Source organism: Pseudochaenichthys georgianus, chromosome 4 (genome assembly GCF_902827115.2).
Source record: "Pseudochaenichthys georgianus chromosome 4, fPseGeo1.2, whole genome shotgun sequence".
NCBI classification, from domain to species: Eukaryota; Metazoa; Chordata; class Actinopteri; order Perciformes; family Channichthyidae; genus Pseudochaenichthys; species Pseudochaenichthys georgianus.
This window is the reverse complement of record NC_047506.1, coordinates 13,900,310-13,923,105: the sequence shown is the minus strand read 5'-3', so window position 1 is coordinate 13,923,105 and position 22,796 is coordinate 13,900,310. Positions and strand designations below refer to the sequence as shown.

At 41.8% G+C, this 22,796-nt stretch overlaps 1 long non-coding RNA gene across 1 annotated transcript; it reads left to right on the top strand.

Moving 5' to 3' along the window:
- Nucleotides 1-5,208: 5,208 nt before the first annotated feature.
- On the top strand, nucleotides 5,209-6,058 carry LOC139433752 (uncharacterized). Its single transcript, XR_011643140.1, has 3 exons — nucleotides 5,209-5,412; nucleotides 5,807-5,862; nucleotides 5,975-6,058. It is a non-coding gene; the product is annotated as an uncharacterized lncRNA (long non-coding RNA).
- The last annotated feature ends 16,738 nt before the right edge of the window (nucleotides 6,059-22,796 follow it).

The window sequence follows — 22,796 nt, the reverse complement described above, 5'->3', positions numbered from 1 at the left end:
GTTAGCATCATACCTGGTATTAAAGGTGTGGTAATTTTGGAGAAACCAGCTCGAGTGCGCTAGAATTTGAAAATACACAGCCGGAAAAAATCTGCCACTTCCTTACAGAGCCCCTCCTCCAACACACAGGAACGCGCACATGTTTGTGCACAGATGGAAGGCTGACAGGCAGGTAGGCCATCCAGTTATTTTAGCCGGGCCGGCTAAAATGATTGGTCGTGCTTTTTACAGTATTACAGCTTCCACAGATGACGTTTTTTTTATGGATTTTTTGTCAAAGCACTTAAAAGTGGGGTATGTAATGGCGCGTTTCCACTGCAGCGGGTAGCTCGCTTTAAGCGTGCCGAGCGGGGCCCGTTTTTGGTTGCGCTTCCACTTGGCCAAGTTTTGGCCCGGGGCTACTTTTTCACCTTTTTTCTGGCCCGACAAAATCGTGGTTCTAGGGCCAGGAACAACCAGGCTGAGTCGGGCTGAGTATGCTAAACTAGAGAGAGAATCGCTGGCAAGGGGGCTACAACTACAAGAAGATGAACATATTTGACCGTGATTTAATTGTAATACACGTTTCAAAATGATGCCGAAGTAACAACATACTGATACCGGTTAGTAAAAACCATGAATTAATGCTTTGACAAGTCTGCAGACAGACGGCAGGCGAAAAACCCTTTTAAAATGCGTGTTTTCTAAATGGAGCTTGGCTAAGCTAACGTTATATATGCTCCGACCGTCCACACTCACAACAACGGCCTACAGACATAAATAAACCAGCGACTGTATTCGCCATGACACAGGCAGTCTGTGGTTTGTACTTGTTTAACTTTTGTCTAGTTTCTGAACAGATATGAGGAGCTGTGAGCTCTGAGTGCTAAGAGCTAACGGCTGTGTTGTTTTTCTGGGGCTCTCATTGAAGATGACGTCACGGCTCCGCCTACACTGCGTTACTATAGTAACTACCCCAGTTCCTAAACTGTAATGGAAGTGCAGCATTAAAGTGAGCCGGGCCTAATAAGGCCTAACCAAACCGAGCGAGGCCTGCAGTGGAAACGGGCCAAAAGTGAGCCGGGCCTAATAAGGCCTAACCAAACCGAGCGAGGCCTCGCCATAAGTTTGAGAACCCGGCTCGAGATACACTTTTTGTTATATTCCATGGAATGCTCTTACCATCCCGATAGCAATGAATATCTTAAGTGCTTTGACAAAAAACCCATAAAAAACCGTCATCTGTGGAAGCCGTAATACTGTAAAAAGTACGACCAATCATTTTAACCGGCCCGGCTAAAATAACTGGATGGCCTACCTGCCTGTCAGCCTTCCATCTGTGCACAAACTTATCTCGTGCCCTCATTGGTCATGTGCGCGTTCATGTGTGTTGGAGGAGGGGAAGGAAGTGGTAGATTTTCTCCGCTCGTGTATTTTCAAATTCTAGCGATCTCGAGACGGTTTCTCAAACTTACCTACCCCACCTTTAATCTAACTTTCACTAACAGCAGAACATAATAAATGTCTTGTTTTATTGGGTCTGGTTAAATTGTTGAGGTAAAAATGTAAGCAAATGATAAAGAGCTAGATTCAAAGCTATTGACCAGATAATCTACGGCGAGTAGTGTTGAAGCTGATCGGGCACTTTTCATTCATGTATGACCCATCTGCAGCACCCCTATATAAAATGACATGGGGTGTTTTGACTGTGACTCACTTGTACTCCAGGTGGATGGATGACTCAGCTTGATATGTGTGCTCTGATCACTCTGCTTGTCTACAGAGGAAGATCTTCAGCATACTGGACAGTTATTCATAGATTTTTCTGCCTCAGGTGACTTAACAAATGTTAAGGCTGGCCAAAATTCAACATCCAAGGCTTCACTGTGAAGGAGCCAGGTCTTCCTTGTTTTTTGACATTTCACTGGGTAACTTTTTTTCTTCTGAAACAACACTATACAGTCTACATGACATTTCCCAATTTTAACAGAAGACATTGCAGTATACGATGACAAATTGAAATATATATTAAATGAAAAAAACAGTGACACCGTCTGTCAAAGATTTCACTACATACTTTATGGAAATAAGCTTGTATTGATACTGATGATCCATGACATAAATGAACATGTTTCAATTAATAAGTTTTTTCAGGGCCCTATGAAATCCATTTAGATTTGTTTCAGATACCATGTTTGTTTGATTTTTATTTATTATGTGCTTAAAAAAGTATGCACATTTTGCCATGAAGAGTGTTTAATCATGTGTTGCATGAGGAAACTTCAACTATTCAGATAAACACTCATCATATAAAAATGTCCTTAACTGATTGAGTTAAGATGATTCAAGTTTTTAGAACCCTTAAAGGTCCCATGTCATGCTTTTCCGGTTATTACCCATCCCCTTGTGTGTTATGTAGCTTTATATGCATGTAAACGGTCTGCAAAACCCTCAAAGTACCCTGTAGCGAGTACAACTCTAACACAGAAAAGACGTGTCTATGCTGCCCCAGAACGCCTTGTTGGAGATTTTCTTTTTCCATTCTTTTCCTTCCGGGAACCAAGTGACCACACACACACACACACACACACACACACACACACACACACACACACACACACACACACACACACACACACACACACACACACACACACACACACACACACACACACACACACACCACACACACACACACACACACACACACACACCACACACACACACACACACACACACACACACACACACACACACACACACACACACACACACACACACACACACACACACACACATCACACACACACACACACACACACACACACACACACACACACACCACACACACACACACACACACACACACACACACACACACACACACACACACACACACGCAGCAACCAGGAAACAACACCAGCAAGCCAGCTCACATGCACTGTCCGCTCCAGCAGCGAGCCCCGCAATGTCCCGCCAACACGGCACCCAGACCCCACACAGCATTCTCATCTGTTTGTCATTGCTGGTGTCATTTTATGGTTGCTTAGGCCATTGTAACACATAATCACTGATGTTCCGCTGTAACGGTGGGAGACCATGTGGTAGACTCATCAGAGCACAGTGGGCTCACAGGGAGGGGGGGGCAGGAGCTCCAACAAGGCGTGTAGGACAGAGAGTGAATACACATGCTATACAGAGATGCTGTATGAGAAACCTGTTAGGATTCCCGAGAAGTGACTGGAGATGAGAACCCGCTATGCAAGCACTAAAACTGAGACAGTGGTGAAGTGTCAAAAAAGGCTTAATTTTGTCCACGACACTGACGAGGAGTTGACGAAGAGAACGTATAAGGCAGGGGTGCCCAACCTTTTTTGAACCGAGAGCTACCTTTAAAGTTGCCAGTCTGCCGAGATCTACCATTCCAAATAGAGAGGCGTAGCCATTACTGACAGCCTACTACCAGGAAAATACACACTTCTACTTGTATACAACTGACCTATGTACGATTAATACTTCATAAAATACTGCAGATCCTTTATCTTACCTCTTTCTAATCTACACACATACAAGTATTTAACTGAAGTTACACAACAGTGTTGTTGATACAGAGTTGGAGTTTATTCACACGTCACATATTACAGTGGGTAATGTTTTCAAGAAACATTGCTGCCACATATGACACAGGAAAAAAAGAAAATACACTGAACCCTTTCTTTGCCATTATATAAAAATAGTGTTGCTACAAAAGTATAAATTAGGCTTACTAATAAGACAACTCAGATCTGAAGCTACACAGGAATCTGCTGCCAAAGTGCAATAAAAGAGACAAAATTAATAGAATCAAACCCTTTTTTGTTGCATTTTAGTAGAGTATAAAAATAAATGCCTTTTAAAATAGGATGCAAGCAACACTAGTTTCTTAACCTGAATTGATAATAGACTATAATCAATTTAAGTTTGCATTCTTTCTTATACCATTTTGTACAATAATTATAATGAATAAGTTCAAACAAACTAAAACTTACAGCTGATTAATAACGGTATCTAACTTGAGTTTTATTATATCAAAAACCTGTTGAAATGCTACAGTTATTTTTACTGTTCCCCCAAAAGAGCGTCGGCAGCCTCCAGGAATGCTTCTTTCACAACTTCGCCGTCTTTGAAATACTTCATGTGTTTCGCAAGAACGTGACTGACACGATAAGATGCTCTGGTAGCAGCCTTGCTCTTGTTGTTGGGCCTGGTGAAAATGGACTGCTGTGCATTTAGCTGTCCTTTCAGGCCCCTCCCCTTTTGGGAGCGTAGGGCAGAATTAGGAGGGAATTCTGTCTCGTAGCGTTTGTGCACTGTTTTGAAATGCCGCTCCTAAATTACCCTTCTTCGATAAAGCCACGCTCGCAGATGAGACAGATGGACTTTGAATTGGAATAGATACAAAAATAATCATCCTCCCACTCGGAGTGAAAATGATATATTTTGGGCTTTTTTGCTTCTGCCATAATTGCGGTCTTGTGTGTGTGCAGACTGTCACTCCTGTTGACATGGACAACATCAGCGAACACCCACTGCCCACAAGCCACGCCCCGACACATGGGGTCACGCCGGCCAATCACAAAGCTTTGATGCGTTCAAGTGCATTATTCTGGTACAGGAAGATTATGTTATAGGACATTAACGATAAAACAGAATATTGTTGTTCTATTTTTAGACACATCTCGCGATCGACTGGGAATCTCCCTGAGAAATCTGGTTGGGCACCCCTGGTATAAGGGAAGACGTGGAGCTGGGCTGACCAGGAGGGCTGGACGTGGCAGGCAGAGCGGCTGGAGTATGTGAATCTGGAACAGGAAAAACAAGCAGGATTAGGAGCATCAAAAAGTCACTAGGAAAAACACTAGTAGGCCTGGACGATAGTTTACCACTGAAGAACTGGCGAAGTCTGAGGATGGGAACCAGGGTTTTAAGCAGGTGCAGGTGAGTGGTGGCAATCAGTGAGATGAGCAGCAGCTAAGGTGGTGAGTTGGCGGGAATCGGAATGTAGGTAGCCATGCCCAGCCAGGAAGACAGACACACAGATAAACAGACAAAACAAACACAGGGCCCTTCTCACTTCTCTTATTTTTCATTTCCTCGCTCCTCGCTCTCGGTCTCACCGGAAGTTGATTTGTCTGCGCCATCTTGAGTAGCGTCCCAATGGCCTTTTTTTGCCGGAGGACCGAGGAGCGATAATGGAGGAGCTATAACTGAGGAACCACCAGACCAGAGCCATTTAATAGAAGAGTTACGACATCTCCGTTCACTCCAATGGACCACTTTTTTACAGCAATGGCGGATCGTGGAGCCTCTCAATCGTTCCCCGGAAGTTAGCGCCAAGGCTGGCAGAGCTGTGGAGTTGCTGCATAATAGACCGTTCGTGACGGACTTTTAAAGGTAAGAAGAAGTTTAAAGATGTATATTGCGGATATTATCAGTACATCTGATTCAAATGAACATGTGTATTAAAGGATGTCAGTGGATTATCCCTAAATTAGTAGATTTAGGGAACGTTTACAGATAACAGATTAAGCTAGCATACCGAAGCAAGTTAGCAACACACGTTGAACAGCCTTTTAATTGTAAATTCCGTTCTCTCTATGTCATTTCGTCCAACATGTTGAATTAGAGAAGAGGGGCTTCTAAACGGGATTGTATGCGGGGGTGGAGGGAGTTAAATATTAGATAAATATAACTTTGGTGCGTGTAAGAGTGAGTGTTTTTAGCAGAGCCATATTGTGTCCTTGTGATTCTGTTGATTATTACCTGTCTGTATAATGTTGCAGCTCAGCTGATTCTGGATTGATGGCAAAGGGAGAGGGACTTAAGTGAGAGTGAAAACACAAGGTACGTTTAATACTACTGTTTTATATAAGTAAACACGTTATCTCCCCAAGGCAATAGGTGTGCTATATAGGTGTGTATAACCCTTTCTCCTGTCTGTTACTCCCTCTCTCAGCACAAGAACCAGAGGGGGGTTCAATGGAGCCTGAATACCTGCACTGAGACCCTCACCCTGCACCCTGAGTCTCAACTCTCAGTGTTTTTCAAGCCTTTCCCTGTTTTTTTGTATTAAACAAAACATTAAGCTTTCCCAATGGTGTGGTTTTCGTTTTGTGAAAAAGTGCAAATGCAGTGTTTGTATATAAATCACATATTTTGTTGCTGTTGGTCGTGAAATTGCTCCTGCTGACTTGAGCCAGCCATTTTTCCTCCGCTCTATGTCAGTGTGGAAGCCGTACATTCGTACTCCTTTCTCTGAGCGATTTGAGCATCCCCAGGCAGCACAGCAAACCATGGTGGCGACTAGGAGGCAGCACAGCAAACCAGGACAACACGGAGGAAAAGGCACCGACAAACTGCATGATATGCTCTTCTATGTTTATTGAATTCCATGTATTTGCAATGGATGTTCCTAAAGCAACACATTTAACATCATCATCATCATCATCATCATCATCATCATCATCATCATCATCATCATCATCATCATCATCATCATCATCATCATATCCTGTCGGTCTCCTGTCCTTTCTGAAAGCCATAAAGACGACATTAGTCATTTAGATAACTTGTGTCCTCAATTACCAGGGGATTACTGAAACTACCATGAATTTAAGAAAATGGTAGAAATGAATCCAATCTGAATTTTAAAGCATTACTTTAGATCCCCTCCCTCTACATGTATCAATAAACATTAGAAAGTGATCCTCCTGACTACCATACAAGTTTAAGAAGATAATATTGGTTTGAAAGAATTCAAAGCTATAAATAAACAGCAACAGGCTCTTTAACCAAGGCACTGTTAGTAACATGTAAACTAGTTGTTCACACTAATCCTAATATTATCACTTAATATTAGCAAATTCGATTTTATTTTTGAAAACATATTGATGTAAATACATACACATATCGATTTGTTGTATAAATATTGCAAATCAAAACCTTTATTCACTAATAATTACCAAAAATCGTAGTTCTATCTCCTGTTATCAATGCATTCACATTGCCCGCCATGAACTTCCGGGGAACGATCCCTCGTCTACATGAACCACGTGACGATAACCGTTTTTGGACTTCCGGTGTCGTAACTCTTCTATTAAATAGCTCTGCACCAGACCATCCTTCAATGAAATCCTCAGACACTCGCCCCGCCCCTTTACTGTGTATCGCTCACTGATTGGACGAGGCAGTGCATGCACTGATCTGATGCTTCTTGACATGAGAGCAGTTTCCCAGCGGAGTGAAGAAAATACATGAACCTCACGGGAGTCACTCCTCAGTTTATACTGTGTTTTGTTTCAATTAATGTATCATTTAGTTACAAATATGTGATATATCTGAACAACAAAGTGGTCAAAAATCATTTTCTTCATTTATTGGAAACATTTTCATGATCGCTTTTTTCGTTTATACATTTTAAGAATGCCGTTTATCTTTTTTGAGAATGACTTCTTATTTTATTTAATGTATTTGGGTCTACAACAGATGATACAAATGTTTGTGTCAGTAAATGTGTACTAACAGAGGTGGGGGTGTGTGTGGAAATAACGGGACAGAGTCAAGCGACAAACTCTGGGGAAGAGCCGGGACGCCAATACGGAAGTGCCACACACTGCAGTTTATCTAGTGGCCAGTAGGAGCAGTCTGCAGAAGGGCGCAATTTTCATAGACCCCCATGTTAAAATGCCCAACTTTGCAGCAGAAATAAACATGTTTACATCGTGGTTAAAAAAACCATATTCTCTGTATAGTTAGATCCCCCCTTCATGACTACTGTGTGGGGGGTGCATTTTTTTCTCAACTCATCTGTTTAATTAATATTAAGCCTTAAAGTTATGCATATATTAGGGCGTGGTCACATTGAGTGACAGCTCTGTCAAGTGACTGCTGCTGCTAGCTTCTTGTCTCTCTGCTTGCTGCTCCGTGAAGCTAGCTACAGGGACTCTGCCTGCTCAGTTCATCCAGGGAACACAACTTGAAGCCGGCCATGGTTGTTTGTTCTTCATGCTTATATATCGGACAATTGTGACTCGCTCTGCGGTTGAAACAGACGGTGCATGAATGCGGTTTTTGCGGTAAGTGAAATTCGAGTACTTATTGATGTGTTTATTATTTGAATCAGCTACGTAATGAATGTTAAGGCTTGGGTTAGCATGTAAGCGAGTGGTAGTTACATCGGTGCTAACAATGCTAATCGTAGTCTCCAAGTTAAAACCATAGATTGTAGATATAAAGGTTAAAACGAAATAGACAAGTGTTAAGCGTTAAGTGGGATAATACTGTAGAACAAACGGCTTCTGTTTGAGGTTGATAAAATAAGGTCATCCTTGTAACTTAGAGAGATATTTTATTATGTAGGTAGGAACTGTATGCATCGCTAAGGTTCATTTAAATTGGCTATGCTCAAGTATGTAGACAAGCTTATGTCGAGGGAAGTAGTGTAGCGGATGTACATCCCACCTTTCATGGGTAAGTGCCCCATTACATTTATATGTGCAAAGATGCACATCAACATGATTTAAGGCCAAGGGAATCAAAGTGCTGGTGGTTTGAGTGAGGAACAGCTAGACGTGAAAAACATCAAAGAGAATACAATTAAATCACAACTCAAACTGAATCCTGAAGAGCTTGGCCAAATAAATAAATCAAAAAACGGCCTCAACACAAAGTGGAGAAACTGTCTGGAGTAACCAAACCATGAGCATTTGGGGATGAATTAAAAAAAGCACAAAATTGCATGTGACAACATTTTTTTTGTGTGAACACAACCCACTATACCACAATTTGTTTAGAGACATTTCATTTCATTTCAAACCTTTATTTATCCAGGTGTATCCCATTGAGATCATTGATCTCTTTTTCAAGGGAGACCTGCTCAAGTAGGTTCCACATGAAACATAAAAACATAAACAGAACAACAAAAAGGACATCATACAGCATCATTACAGGGATTTACAATTTACATAACTATCCACATGAACAGGTACCAACAGCTTCCGAGCATCCAACCGAGCTTTAAAAACATTTAGTGGCACCAGATTGCTCAGTTTCCATTTCAATTGCAGACTATTCCAAGACAGTGGAGCTGCGCATCTAAATGCCATCTTCCCTAAGACAGTCCTAGCAGTTGGCACATTTAATAAAAACACATGCGATCTCAGGCAGTAGCCACTTACAATTCGCCGTGAGATCAGGGAGCAGATGTAGGATGGAAGTTTCCCTAACATGGCTTTGTATATAAAAATGTACCAGTGACTGAGCCTCCGTACAGTTAGCGAAGGCAAACAAGCCCTTGCATACAGGGCACAGTGATGGGTTAATGTGATGGGTTAATACATGACGAAATACATTGTTAAAAACAATATATACAAATGCATATGCAAAGAGATGAGAGGAGTAGCTTTCAAAGACTCGCACATTTGACTTACAAACTGCGATTCCAGTCTAGTGTGTCTGTATTGATTAATAGATAGCTGATAAACTATCCCTTGCAGTTATATTTATCTATGACATTTAGCAATTCTGTATCTTTTACATCCAGGACCAACACTCTGTAAGGGCGTGATGAGCACTTTATGCTTCTGATTGGAGGAGCTGATATCAACTCAATTGAAAGACCTGCAATTGTTTTTTCCGTATGTAGAACATGTATGTACATTCTTTTTTTTTATCATGACATTGGCTGTTAAAAAGTTGTTCACTATATCTCATCCAGGATCTGTCCAACATCAATGGGCTTGTTGGGTGATAGACTTGTGCTGCTCTGGACTCAAATTTCAATCCTTAATATTAAACTGAGGCAGGGATGTGAAGTTGTGACTGGGTTGTGTTGCTGAGAGTTGAGTCAGCAATGCAAACCTGGACCCTTGGACCTGTTAGGGCACATGAGTAATAGGGTCTTGTATTACCACAGACAGATCTGCGATGGTGTTGGATTTGTTTGAGAAGGTGTGGATGCCTCGAAATGCCCGGAAATCTAATTTTGTGTTTCTATAAGTCAAGATCCTCTCTCTTAACCACTCTTAGAACATCTACATTTAACACATTTAACAGTGAATTGGAATGTATTTAATTGATTAAATAATTAAAATAGCAATGTTGCACACTGCCAGATAATTTGATCTGAGACTTTGAAATATTGATGTCACAGGACTCACATCATCATTTCTTTGAAAACAGAGGAGGTGATTATTGGATGGTGTCACATTTTCCTCAGAGTCATATTGAAAGAAGAAAGCCAAGCTGAGATAATGATTGAACAAGCCATAATTGATTATGTAAATGTCATTACAATGTGTGGGTGGCCCTCTCCTCAGATCAATGGACATAAAATCTATTGCCAACGATTGCCTAATTTGCACCATGATAAACAGAAAAGACGAATATACTGTAACGATAGAGAGCTGCAAACACAGAAATCTGGTCAAAGGGAACACATTTAAAGTTGTTTGTGATCCATGACACTGATGATAAATGTTTCAATGTAAAGCTTTCTCCACATTAACCTGGTGACTCTTTTAAGATCTTGATCGATTTCAGTTACACAACGAGCTATTTACTGCACGACCGTAATGATGAGAAACAGCCTCTTTACCGGCATGGAAGACACACACCATTAATGCTGAAGTTGCATTCTTGAAAACATTTGACAACACCAATTTACTATGCCATTAGGGGTGCAGCTTATTCTCCCGGGCTATGCATGAGCGGAGCAGATAGGAGAGTTTGTTACGGGCCAGAGGAAGCATATTTATAGATGATTTGTTTCCAAAATTCTTCCACTACAGCTTAAGAGAGTACTAAATTGCAGACTCATCCTGCTTTCCTTTTTACTTTCTCTTATAGGTACAAATAATACTCCTTATGTTGTAAGAGATCATAAAACACAGGGTACATTAAGTCAAGTTGTGTAGTAAATTCTTGTTAAGCACTCACTTTAGCTCAGCCCGAAGCTTGAAATCTACAATAAATGAGATTTATAATATAAATCTCATTTATTGGCTTACGAGGTCAAATATTATTTGACCTCGTAAGCCAGTTGTTCTTTCTTTTAGTTTTCTCTCTGTGACCTTTTATGGGATAAATAATTGTTTGTGTTTTTCAGTATCTGATCTCATTTAAACTTTTATGAGCCAAGAGTGGAAACAACATACCGTAGGCTGTAAATACATGATGCATATCTGGTCTCACATGTTAAAGGTAAATCAGTTGAAATAATAAAGTTGTTGAAAGCTGCCGGTGTAAGGACAAGCAGGAGTTGCCTTTAAAAAACAAACCAACCACATACTGGACCACATACTGGACCACCTATTGGCCGACTCTGTGACTTTCAGAGGCTCTACTGCAGCCTGCAGAGGTTTAACAACCAGATTAACAAGAAAATAAAGCAAATAAAGCAAACAAGAGGCTTGCCAAAACCTAACAATTCTAAAATGACTAGTTTATTTGTTTGCGTGTTGACTGACTATTTTTATAGACTTTTTATTTGGATCAGTGTTGTTTGGGGAATAATTGTACTGAAAGGTGTTTTCTAGTAATTTGTCAACAAAGCTATCTACAGAGGCCGTATTTATTAACAATAAGAATGGCATTTTGAGGTTTTAGACATCAGCAATAATCCCAAACCCTGAGTTGGTAAGTCTTTCATGAGCTATAAGTCATGATGTGGAAGCAACATGGGTGGTAAAAAGAATATAAGTTATTGCTCATAGTGTTTGAACAAATTGTGGTTCCAACAACAGGGGACATGTACTGGAAGTCAGGAACACATTTCCCGATTATTTCGAGACCATCTGAGTGCTGCACAAATGCCCAGACTCACAATTTTTAACTCAAGTCAAACATCATTTATCTTCATGATTCAGATCAACTCAAATTCCAAATGTTTTTTTGGCCTGTGCGACACCCTTCTACAAAGTGACATATGAAATCAGGCCAGACGTTTTTCCCCGTAATCCTGCTTAATCAGACAACGGACATAAACAAATATATCAAGACGAAAAACATAACCTCCATGGCAGCAGAAATTAATGAATGTTATAATATGCATAAATGGAAATGTAATGTCTAGACTCAAAAGGGACTTCAACTAAAGATGATCAATCTGTGAATGTTATTGTGCAAGTCATGTATATCTTATTACTTTTTTATAGTACAATATCTGGAGTGACTAGAGAGTGCTGTGTATTCCCTGGGTGCAAAGGATCTTAGTCTGAATATCTTAAAGTGTATTGGTAAGATAATAAATATAATATATCTTATATACTCAATCATATCCGCTTGTCTGTCAATTATAGTTTTGATATTTATACAGACTTAGATGTCAGTATGTGTCGAATTTTTTTAGCATAATCTGAATTTGCAAGGTAACACCATAAGGTTTTCTACATTATCAGCAAAGTGAGCTGAATCAAATTAGAAATATTCATAAGCAGTTGCATTAATTTATTACTTATTAACTTATTCACGAACAAAGTCACATATATAGCCTATAAGGGAGCATCATGAGGTGAAACAAAATGCCGAACATCTGACTCTTAAAAATAAAATAATACCTTATTCCGAGTGTACTTGCTTTTCTCTTTGAAAGTCATCACATACCGGCATTGTAATACACGGTTCGGCTGCATTAAATATTACATATCTGCCGTAGTTCTGTATTTATAGAGCCCTGATGAGAAGACCTCTAGAAAAACATGAGGAACTGAAAACGTGACGTGGATCATAAATATATCAGCCATTAAACAACATCTTACATTTCTTTTCACACAATACGTCTCCTTGCAGTATCAACACTAATTCGGCTGACTTTTATATTTGATCCAATTGGTAGATAGGCTGTATTTACACCATAAAGGTGCACAGCTGATATAAAGGGACACCTGGTGGTTAAAGCATGTTATTGAATTTCATTATTTGTATTATTAGTAGTGCTGTCAAAATTATCGCGTTAACGGCGGTAATTAATTTTTTGAATTAAAAATATTTAACGCATTTAACGCATGTGCAGAATGGCCCGCCCCATACATGCCACCAGTGGCAGCGCCAGGGTATGGCTGGGGTAGTCTACACCCATACCAAGAAATGGCTTAGCCCCACCATGAAAAATGATGTTAAAGTAAGCAAAATAAAGTCTGCCAACTCGCGCGGAGTAAATTGCACAGACAGCAGTTAGTAAGATTGATTTCAGTAGCCACGGTTTTGAAAACTTTTGTCACGTAGTGATCGTCTTCTCAATAGAACATCTTTGATAACGGCGTGGTGTTGTTGCAGGAAGTCCCGACGGAGAATACTTTTGCTGTAGTACAGGGCAGAGCCATATAATAGTAATAATATGGCTCTGGTACATGGGTGCACATAACTGGTACGCAGGTTATGTGCGTAATCTGAAATGCGTACCGTCACTTGTGTCACAAAGCGCATTTGCGTACCGACGTACTTGTGAAGCTTTTCCAGAAGGCAGTTCGATCACCGGACGACAGAGTCGGTCTCCGTGTGCACAGACAGGGCTGCTGTTAACGTCGGTCTGTACAACGGAACTGTGCCAAAACTACGCCAACCGGCTGCGGAGGGAGACTCCCCCCAACACTGGAGAACTGCGCTAAAACAGCTGATCACAACGTTCACACTCTGTGGTCCCGAAGTACTCCACTAGCCCCCCACCCCCTCTGTTGACTTTCCTGAAGTACTCCCCCGTTGATAGAAATCAACACGTAATGAATTAAGACCCTACGGTTTGATGATTGATAGGTGTGTGGGTTGTCTTTCATTTTGACATGCAGACATTTTTTATAATAAACATAGATACTGTATGTTAAATGGATATATCCGCCTTCTTTCATTTATCTTTCCATTCCCACAACAATATACATAAATAAATGGCATATTTTGGACATAGTTCGAATGGTGATTAATCATGATTAATTAATTTTTAAACTGTGATTAATCTGATTAAAATTTGTAATCGTTTGACAGCCCTAATTATTAGATATTAATAGGATCCTTATAAAGTATATTCATTACTCGTTATTCTCTACTAATAGTTAATTAAAGACTGTATATAATGACTATTTTGCACATCCCATTCAATATTTCAATATTTTCTAAGGTTTATTGACATATCATATAGGCCTACACAACTATGGTGTAGTTCTGCACTGAATGAAAAACTTGGGTCCCAGGTTCCTCAATAGTGCATTACAAGACATCTATCAATATGTGTGCATACCTCCAGCAATGTTAACTATGTTGAAGCACTTATTTTAACTGATATTATACATAATGTATTATACTCTTATAAGATGTATGCAGATATTTCATCTCCGGCCTTGTCAGGTATTGAACAATCAATAAATAAAGAACACAGAATTGTTAAATATAATACACAGAATTTGTGTGATTATACTAAATGATTTACAAATAAACACCACTGCATTACAACTGTTACACATGCTGATGTAACGCAAATGTTCCAACTTGGGATCAATAAAGTATATCTTATCTTAAGCTGATCGATGGCTATGCCATATTTGCAAAATTTGCCTCTGAACCTTGACAAGTGCATGTTTCAGGCTTATCAATTAATGTAATGTAATGTTATCACAGGGGTCACACACATAAGACCAGCTGTTAAATAAAGCTCTTCTGACCTTAGCTGGCATGTGTGTATATATATTAATACTGCCCATTATGGGCACAAGCAATTTTCACCCATTTATTAATTATATGTTTTAAATGTGAGTGTTTCCTATCCCCTAAACCTCCAGGGATGTACACAGTTTAATACTGGCAACTTCTTATTATGGGAAATACGAAAACGTCTTTTAAAACTACAACTCCCAGTAGAGACGTGCCATATAGAGAACATGTTGCGAAACAGAATAGCCAGCATGTGTAGTTCTGGGGACGGGGTGGGGGAGGGGGGGACGCGGTGGACCCGTTCAAATCCAGTTTTGGACAGTCTGCCGTGGTTCCATCCCATTTCAAGTGCTGTTCGAGGCTCGGTAACCCTCGGAGCACACTCTCCAATCACAGAGCTTGAGGACTATCACAGGGTTTGTCAAACAGAGCACATGGTGTAGTCCAAACGATAGCTGGGGATTCTGGGTAGTGTAGTGTCTTCTGCCATCCTTTACTCCGAAAAAAGATTTGTTTCTCCGAATCGAAGGGGAAAAATACAAAAGCATTGCACACAATTTAAACCAATCAATGTTGTGTAATTAACAAGGATAATCTGGTGTTTTTTAGTCGATGAGTAGTGCAGATATCACTGTAAAATCAATCGTCAGTAAGGGGAATATTTACTTCCGGGTGTACAATTCTCCGTTATCCAATGAGAATGGACGCTCTCATTGCCTTTAAGGGCAGTCGACACAAACGAATGCCGTGCTTCCATGAGCGTCCATAGAAGCTATGGAAAGCTGAAAATGGGCCCCCCCCCCTTGCGTTGAAAATGGACTCTAAGGCCCCCCCCCTTGCGTTGGAAAAAGCCGGCAGGGGACTTGACATAACGTCAACATAGGCCGACCTGGGAGTGAGGATGTGTTGGCTAGGGAGAGTAAGTATAATAATAGCTTAGAGCTCTTGCTTTTAACTAGGAAACTACAAAATGAAGCTCAAATGATTGCTTCCCCTAAGCTATTACATTTTAAATAGATTCTCCTCTTATATTTTCCTGCTTCCCTGCAGTGTAAATCACTTCAGGAGACAATCTCGTCCAGGACATCCACCAGCGAACAATCAGACAAGCCCTGAAGTATCTTTGCTCTAAAATCGACCAGAAGCCAATCGGCATGCTCTCTCAGTTTCATGCATCTGCAACACAGTCCCTCCGTCTCAGCAAGATTCTCAACAACATCCAACCATCTCCACCCCCACCAGCAGCAGGATGAGTATGATGACCTTATCTGGGGTTGATGTTTCTGACCTGTGCTTCCAATTAAAGCTACAAGATGGAAAGTCTTTTCATCTGCAGTTGTTTTTCTCAGTTGATTTCAGGTTTAACTCTGTTATTATATCACGCAGCCAGCATGCCTTGGAGAAATGTTTGTTTTGCTGAACTCTAGTCTGTTCTCCTCCAGGGACACATCCCAAAAACTAACACCAGTTTACGATTATCCAATAATGAAGATCTGCATTTTGAGGTCAGTGTTGTAAATATTTAAAAATGTTCTTATGCTCCAGGCCAACTACATAAGATCTGCTCCATAATAATAATAATAGATTTATTTTGTTAGCGCTTTTACAGGTGCTCAAAGACGCTTTACAGATATAGTGAAAAGAAAAGAAAAGAACAAATAAATATATATAGTTAAAGTTAAAGTCAAATAATACAAAACAATCACACATTAAAAGCCAGATTGAAGAGGTGAGTTTTTTGAAGGTGGTGAGGTCAGTGCAGTCTCTGATGGGTTGGGGGAGTGAGTTCCAGAGGGAGGGGGCAGCGATGGAGAAGGCTCTGTCCCCCCAGGTCCGGTGATTGATGCGGGTGGGGATGGATAGGAGGTTGGCTTCTGATGAGCGGAGGCAGCGGTAAGGGGTGTGGTGGTGCCCTTACTTGGGTCTGTGAGGTGGGGGGGGGGGGGGCTGATTGTTGGGGGCTTTGTAATGTGTATAATAAACATCTGGGTTGAAAATTAGCTCTGTGATTTTAATACGCTACTGTTCACTGTATTCATTCACTCAATGAGATTAATCTGAGACAGTTTATGACTCCACAAAAGTCATATGAGAGTTATGGACTGGGGAAACCTCTGCAGTCAGACACTGATTTTACAGAAAGTGACTTTTTATTTGGCCCACCTTTTAATAACTCCTCTAGAAAATGCATTGACTTGCAGTGTAGTGAGAGGGCAAATGAAATTCCTCAAATGCTGATTTAAAGTCTTTGCTAGAGTCAGCCCCACCGAGCATTTCTCTCATTACTTACTACAAAATAATAAATCAATATTTTGATTTCAGATCAGATAGTATTAACTTTTGTGTGACCAACTTCAGGACAGTGTCATTGCTCCTATGATTTATTCCTTATTATTCAGTTTCTGGATTTTGCTGATCAGCCTTGGCAAAGAGTTTTTATTACTCCATTTTATGGAAATGTGTAGGCTGCGAACTGCTGAAACTGCTTATTTAATTATTATTTTGTAAACTTCAGTATTGCTTACACGGTAAGATGTTTCCTTTATGTCGTTTGATTGTCTCTCCTGTTTAAATAACATTCAATATGAGTAGTCAGAGAAGAATCCACTTATTCACTTGAAGCATAATTGGAATATGACATTTCATTATCTGTATCAAGATTAGTATTTTCTCAGGCAGTATTTAATCACCCATAATTCCTCTCCTTCAGCCTTGACCTTAAGCACTTGGAAATTGACAATATCAGTGTTGACCTCTGATCCATAAAATAAATGACTCAGAATCTACAACCATTTGTTGTCAACATCAGTTTTCAAACCGATACACGATATACTGTCAACAGCGTGTGATGTGTGGAGAAATACTGACCATCACTCAGTGGATGTGACATTCAAGGCCAATACACAGTGTGTTACAGTGTGTACCAGCTGGACCATCTGATGATCAATCATGTATTCCTTGAACACCTGTGTTTTTTTAAACTTATGGACCGGATCAGAATCACGGAGCAGATATTTTTTACTTATGGATACAGCTATGTTGGAGGTCTGTGTTCTTCAAGAGATGTTATTATTAATAATATTGTGATAATTTGTTGCTACTCGTGTGTCACAGTAACTATGATTGTTTTATAGAAATTAAACCAACCCCATTAAATAATCCCAAATGTTGAATCATGACATTTATTTTTACAACAGCTAACAGTTTCATTTAATTTTATAAACCTCTCATTTTATGTCAAAAAGTATTCCTCAAATTGAAATTACATTTTACATTTTTATGTTGTGCTCAATTCATACAGGTTTTTGTTTTCCAATATTGACCTTGTTCTCATTAACAGAAGAAAAGCCTCTACTCAGCATATTAATGCGAGCCATCATTTGCAAAAAAAAAGCAACCTTAGCCTTCAATTTCAATTTATGGGCAGATCAGTCAAGTGGAATCTAAGCTGTTGAATAACCATTCACTATAACTACTTTGGGATCAATATCAACACTTAATTAAATACTTAGACTACAAACATCACCCTGCATCCCATAACATTTATATCTACAATTCATACATGTATGTACCAATTTCACAAATAAAAGGGTATGAAGTTATTATAATAAACATTATTGTGGTTATATTTTTAGCTAATCGTTTGTCACAATAAAAAAATGTTTAATAATACAAATGAAACACATTAACACTATTACATGATGCTTAATGTTAAACACATAATCGTGAAATGTCTGTGAAAAAAACATTTGGAAGAAATATGCCACTTATTTTACATTGATAGATATTCCTTAAGGTTGAAGCGAAGGATATCATCTCCTCTTACATTGTGGTGCTCCATTTTTACAGGTTTTTAATATCGCTGCCTTCACCCAAAACCCATGTGTTTCCAAAATATGAATGCTGCCAGATAACAGAAAGGTGTGAGGAAGTCCTGCCAGCAGCAAAATGAAAAACTAAGCCAAAGCCTGTACAACCTTATCAGATACTCAATGTGTTCAAATAGCAGTAAAGCACACTTTTAATATCAATACAAGTGATAATGTAAAAACACGTTTGCTCATTGCAAGTTTATGTACATTTTTTTTCTATAAATAGCTGCATTTTAGCAGGGACCTTTTACTGGGCAAAAGCACCCATTATCCCCATCAGTTAAGCCAATAAAACTCCAGCTGCATTCATCTGGACATGCTTAGAGTGATTGAAGCCATCTGGTAAAAACTGCAGGCCAGCTCAGCCTCTGAAACATTGATATGGATGATTTTATAACCACGTCTGCGCAGTGAACGGTAAATATTCAAGGTTAAGTCTATGGCTAATTTGTTTAAACAGGAGCTCAAGCTTTCCTAGGCTAAAGTAACACCATCTGTTGTGGGGGCAGGTTTTTTTCAGGGGAAGTAGCGTTCATCGCAACAACACAGTTATTAGAGTTCAGTTTATTATGCTGCTCCTGCCCTGCGTTACTTTAACCCAGAAGTTGGCAAACCTCGACGTGGGGCTATATTCATGCACATAAGGAAACAGCTGGAGAGATGGGCCAACAACTCTGTGAACTCACAGTGAATGAATACAATGGATACGTTTGCTGTTTGGACATCTAGCTTCACACACACTTTTCAGAAGCAGAGCTGATATTTACATTAGTTCATGTCAGAAAAACGTTCAGCATGTATCTCTGTTAAGATCACGATCGATAGATTTTTAAAAAGGTAGAAATATTAATGTAGAATAACCAAAGGTATTGTTGTTTTTATTTCTCACATTTTAGTGAGGAAAAACGTAATCCCTACATAAACCTCAATGCAAATCCACTGCCTAGAGTTCAGTCAGAGATTTGGATGGTTTGGATAGTGACCGTGACTCAAGCTATAGCTGATTTTGTACAGCTTTCTCTGGAGCCACAAGGACATTATAATGTGTTTCACATAAACAGTAGTTCCCCTTTAATCCTGGATTAAATAACCATTGTCTTTAAAATACAAGTTATCTAACAAGGACATTTAAATGGCGAAGAAGGAACTTGAAATGTTTATAGATGGAGAAATATCAGTTAAAACTATAGGTTACTTACGTAACCCCAGTCTCAGAGTAACATGAAGCGAGATGTCTCACTATGGGATGCGCCTCATCGCGGAGCAAACAGAAGCATCAATCTCATTACGCCAATCCTGATTGGCTGGTGATCTTGACGTCAGCGTCAGGAAATGCACCCCCTATAAGTAGCTTGCACCACGACGCATGTGTCATTCAAAATAAGCACCTCTTCTCGCTTCACCATAGCAAGGAGGGCCGTCTGGTGAGACATCTCATTTCATGTTACTCTGAGAACTGGGGTTACGTAAGTAACCTATAGTTCTCATTCATAACACTCCGTTCGATGTCTCACAATGGGAAATTGTAGCTCCCGTATTGCCAGACGAGCTTATCTCGAAAATCACCAAACCGACCAGAACTTTAACAGGTAGAGCTCTGACTCAACCAGGTGCCCAGCACTGCTTGAGTCACACTGGGAGTAGAACGTCCAGACTGTTAAGAGGCGGACAAAAGTGAGCGGCGAGGACCAGCTCGCCGCTTGCACCAATGTCTTGGATGGGAGACATCCTGGACAGAGCCCAGGATGCAGCCAGACCCTGAGTCGAAAGAGCTCGCGGACCCGAGGGTGCCTGCGAACTCTGACTCGTATGGGCCCCAAAGCAATTGCTTCCACAAACCAGTGGGAGAGCAGTTGCTTAGTAACAGGCTTGCCCTTATAAGGGTTAGCCCAGGACACAAGGGGTTTGGTCATTATGACGAAGCACCCTTGATCCGTCCCTGTACGTGCGCAAAGCACGGGCTGGACACGGCAAATCCGGCCGCTGTTCCCCGGAGGAATACAGTGGCGGGGAGGATGCCTCAATGTCAAATATGGTACCTGAACCAACCGCCTTAAAATAAAGGCAGGGTTGGGCTTCAACCACACTCTGTTTGCCCTGGGGCGAACCGAGTGCCTGAAGACTGTACAGATAGCACATGAGTGCCACTGGCTCGCTTGGCAGCTGCCAGGGTCAGCTCCATGTCACACTGTATTCAGATTGTACCACTCACGGGCCAGGCCCATAGAGTCAAGCGCTCTGGGTGTGGGTGAAAGATCTCCCCCCCCGCTTGGGACAGTATGTCCCTGCATAGTGGGAGCTGCCATGGCTGCCCGCACAGCAGCTGATATATCTCCGCTAGCCAGTACATAGCTGGCCAGTGAGGAGCTATCCGAATAAGTGTGTGGCGTTGCTCTCTCACTCTGGCCAGAGTTGGAGGTATCAGAGCCAGGGGTGGGAACGCGTACAGAAGGCCCGGAGGCCAATTGTGCACGAGTGCATCCACGCCTAACGGTGCATTTAGATCACGCATCGAAAAGAACAGCTGACACTGAGCGTTGTCTTTTGATGCGAACAGATCCACCGCGGCTCTGCCGTAAGGGACCCACAGCTGGCTCACAATCCTTGGATGTAGAGTCCAGTCTGCATAAAGTGGTATACCTCTGCCCCGAGGTTCATCACTCCCGGTACGTGCGTCGCTCTCAGAGAGAGGAGACGTCTACTGCTCCATAGGATAAGTTTGCGCGCCAGTGTGTGTAACTGGAGAGAACGCAAACCCCCTTGGCGGTTAATATACGATATTGTGGTCGTATTGTCTGTCCTCACGAGGACGTGATGTACCCTGAGGAAAGGCAGAAAGCGTTTTAGGGTGAGAAACACCGCTAAAAGCTCCAGGTAATTTATGTGCGCCCGCTGGAGGTCTCTGCTCCAGAGACCCCTCACCGAGCGACCTTCATAAATACCTCCCCAACCTGTCAGACATGCGTCCGTGGTGACCACTTTCCGTGAAAGGACAGCACCCATAGGCAAACCTCGTACTAGAAAAGTCGGGTGCAGCCAGTGGCGCAGTGCCATTACGCATTTCACAGTAACCATCACTCTCCGCGCGGCATGGCGGTAGGTAGGTCGCCAGGCGAATACCCTGTTGTCTTAACGGGGCTATCGCGGCTTCCGTACATCGTACAAACACCCTTGGACTGAGAGACAGACCGAAGGGGAGTACTCTGTATTCATAACAGATCCCCTGAAATGCGAATCTCAGATATTTCCTGTGTGGGTAATATACTGGGATGTGAAAATACGCATCTTTCAGGTCGACTGATGTAAACCAGTCGTTTTGTCGCACGAGCAGCAGCAGAGATGTGTGAGTGAGCATTCTGAACTTATATCTTTTTAGATATTTGTTCAGAGCCCTCAAATCAAGTATTGGCCGAATTCCGTTCCGTCCCCGTTAGGGAACGAGGAAGTACTTGGAATAGAAGCCGCCCTGACTCTGCTCGGCGGGTACAATAGATATAGCCCTCTTTTCTAGGAGTGAGAGAATCTCTCTCTCCAGAATATGGGCTGACTCTCCTCGGGCCTGCGAATGCAGAATGCCCGAGAAGCGAGGGGGGGTGACGGTGACTTGGAGTCTGTAGCTCCGTGTAACTGTCTTGAGAAACCAAAGCAGATGTCGTGAGCATCCCCCCATATATCCTCACAGAGCTCCGCTTGGTATGCGGTTAGCAGTGAGGAAACGTTCAGAGCCCTGGCGGACAACGCTGCGGCTCTGTAGGACCGTTCAGTCATGGTCGACTGGAAACGGTCCACCTTTGCTTGCAGCGTGGGGTTCCTGCTTGGTGACGGGCCCATCCTCGGTAGGAGGTGGGCTGCCACCAGCAGTTCCATTGGCAGTATGCGGAGCAGGCCGAGCCTCCGCGGGCGAGACCATGGTGAGGTCTCGCCGGGAGCTCCCGCCTGGTGAGGCATGGGGCTCCGTTCCCGCGTCTCTTGCCGCCACCGGGTCCCGGCCTGACACGCCGTGGGATCCCGGGTCCCGGTTCCAACAGGCTAGCTTGGTGTGCTAGCCGTCGGTGGAGGCTCTTTCGGGTGAAACGGGCACAATGCCCGCACGAGCCGGGGTTGTAGATAGCTTCCTGGGCGTGTTCCAGCCCGAGGCAGGACGAGCAGACCTGGTGTGAGTCTGTGCCTGCTATCTTCAACCCGCAGCCGCATGACCGAGCCTCCGAGTCCCTGACTCCTCTGGTGTGAGGGGGAGAGGCGTCCATCTTGTTCGCCTCGTGGCGTGGA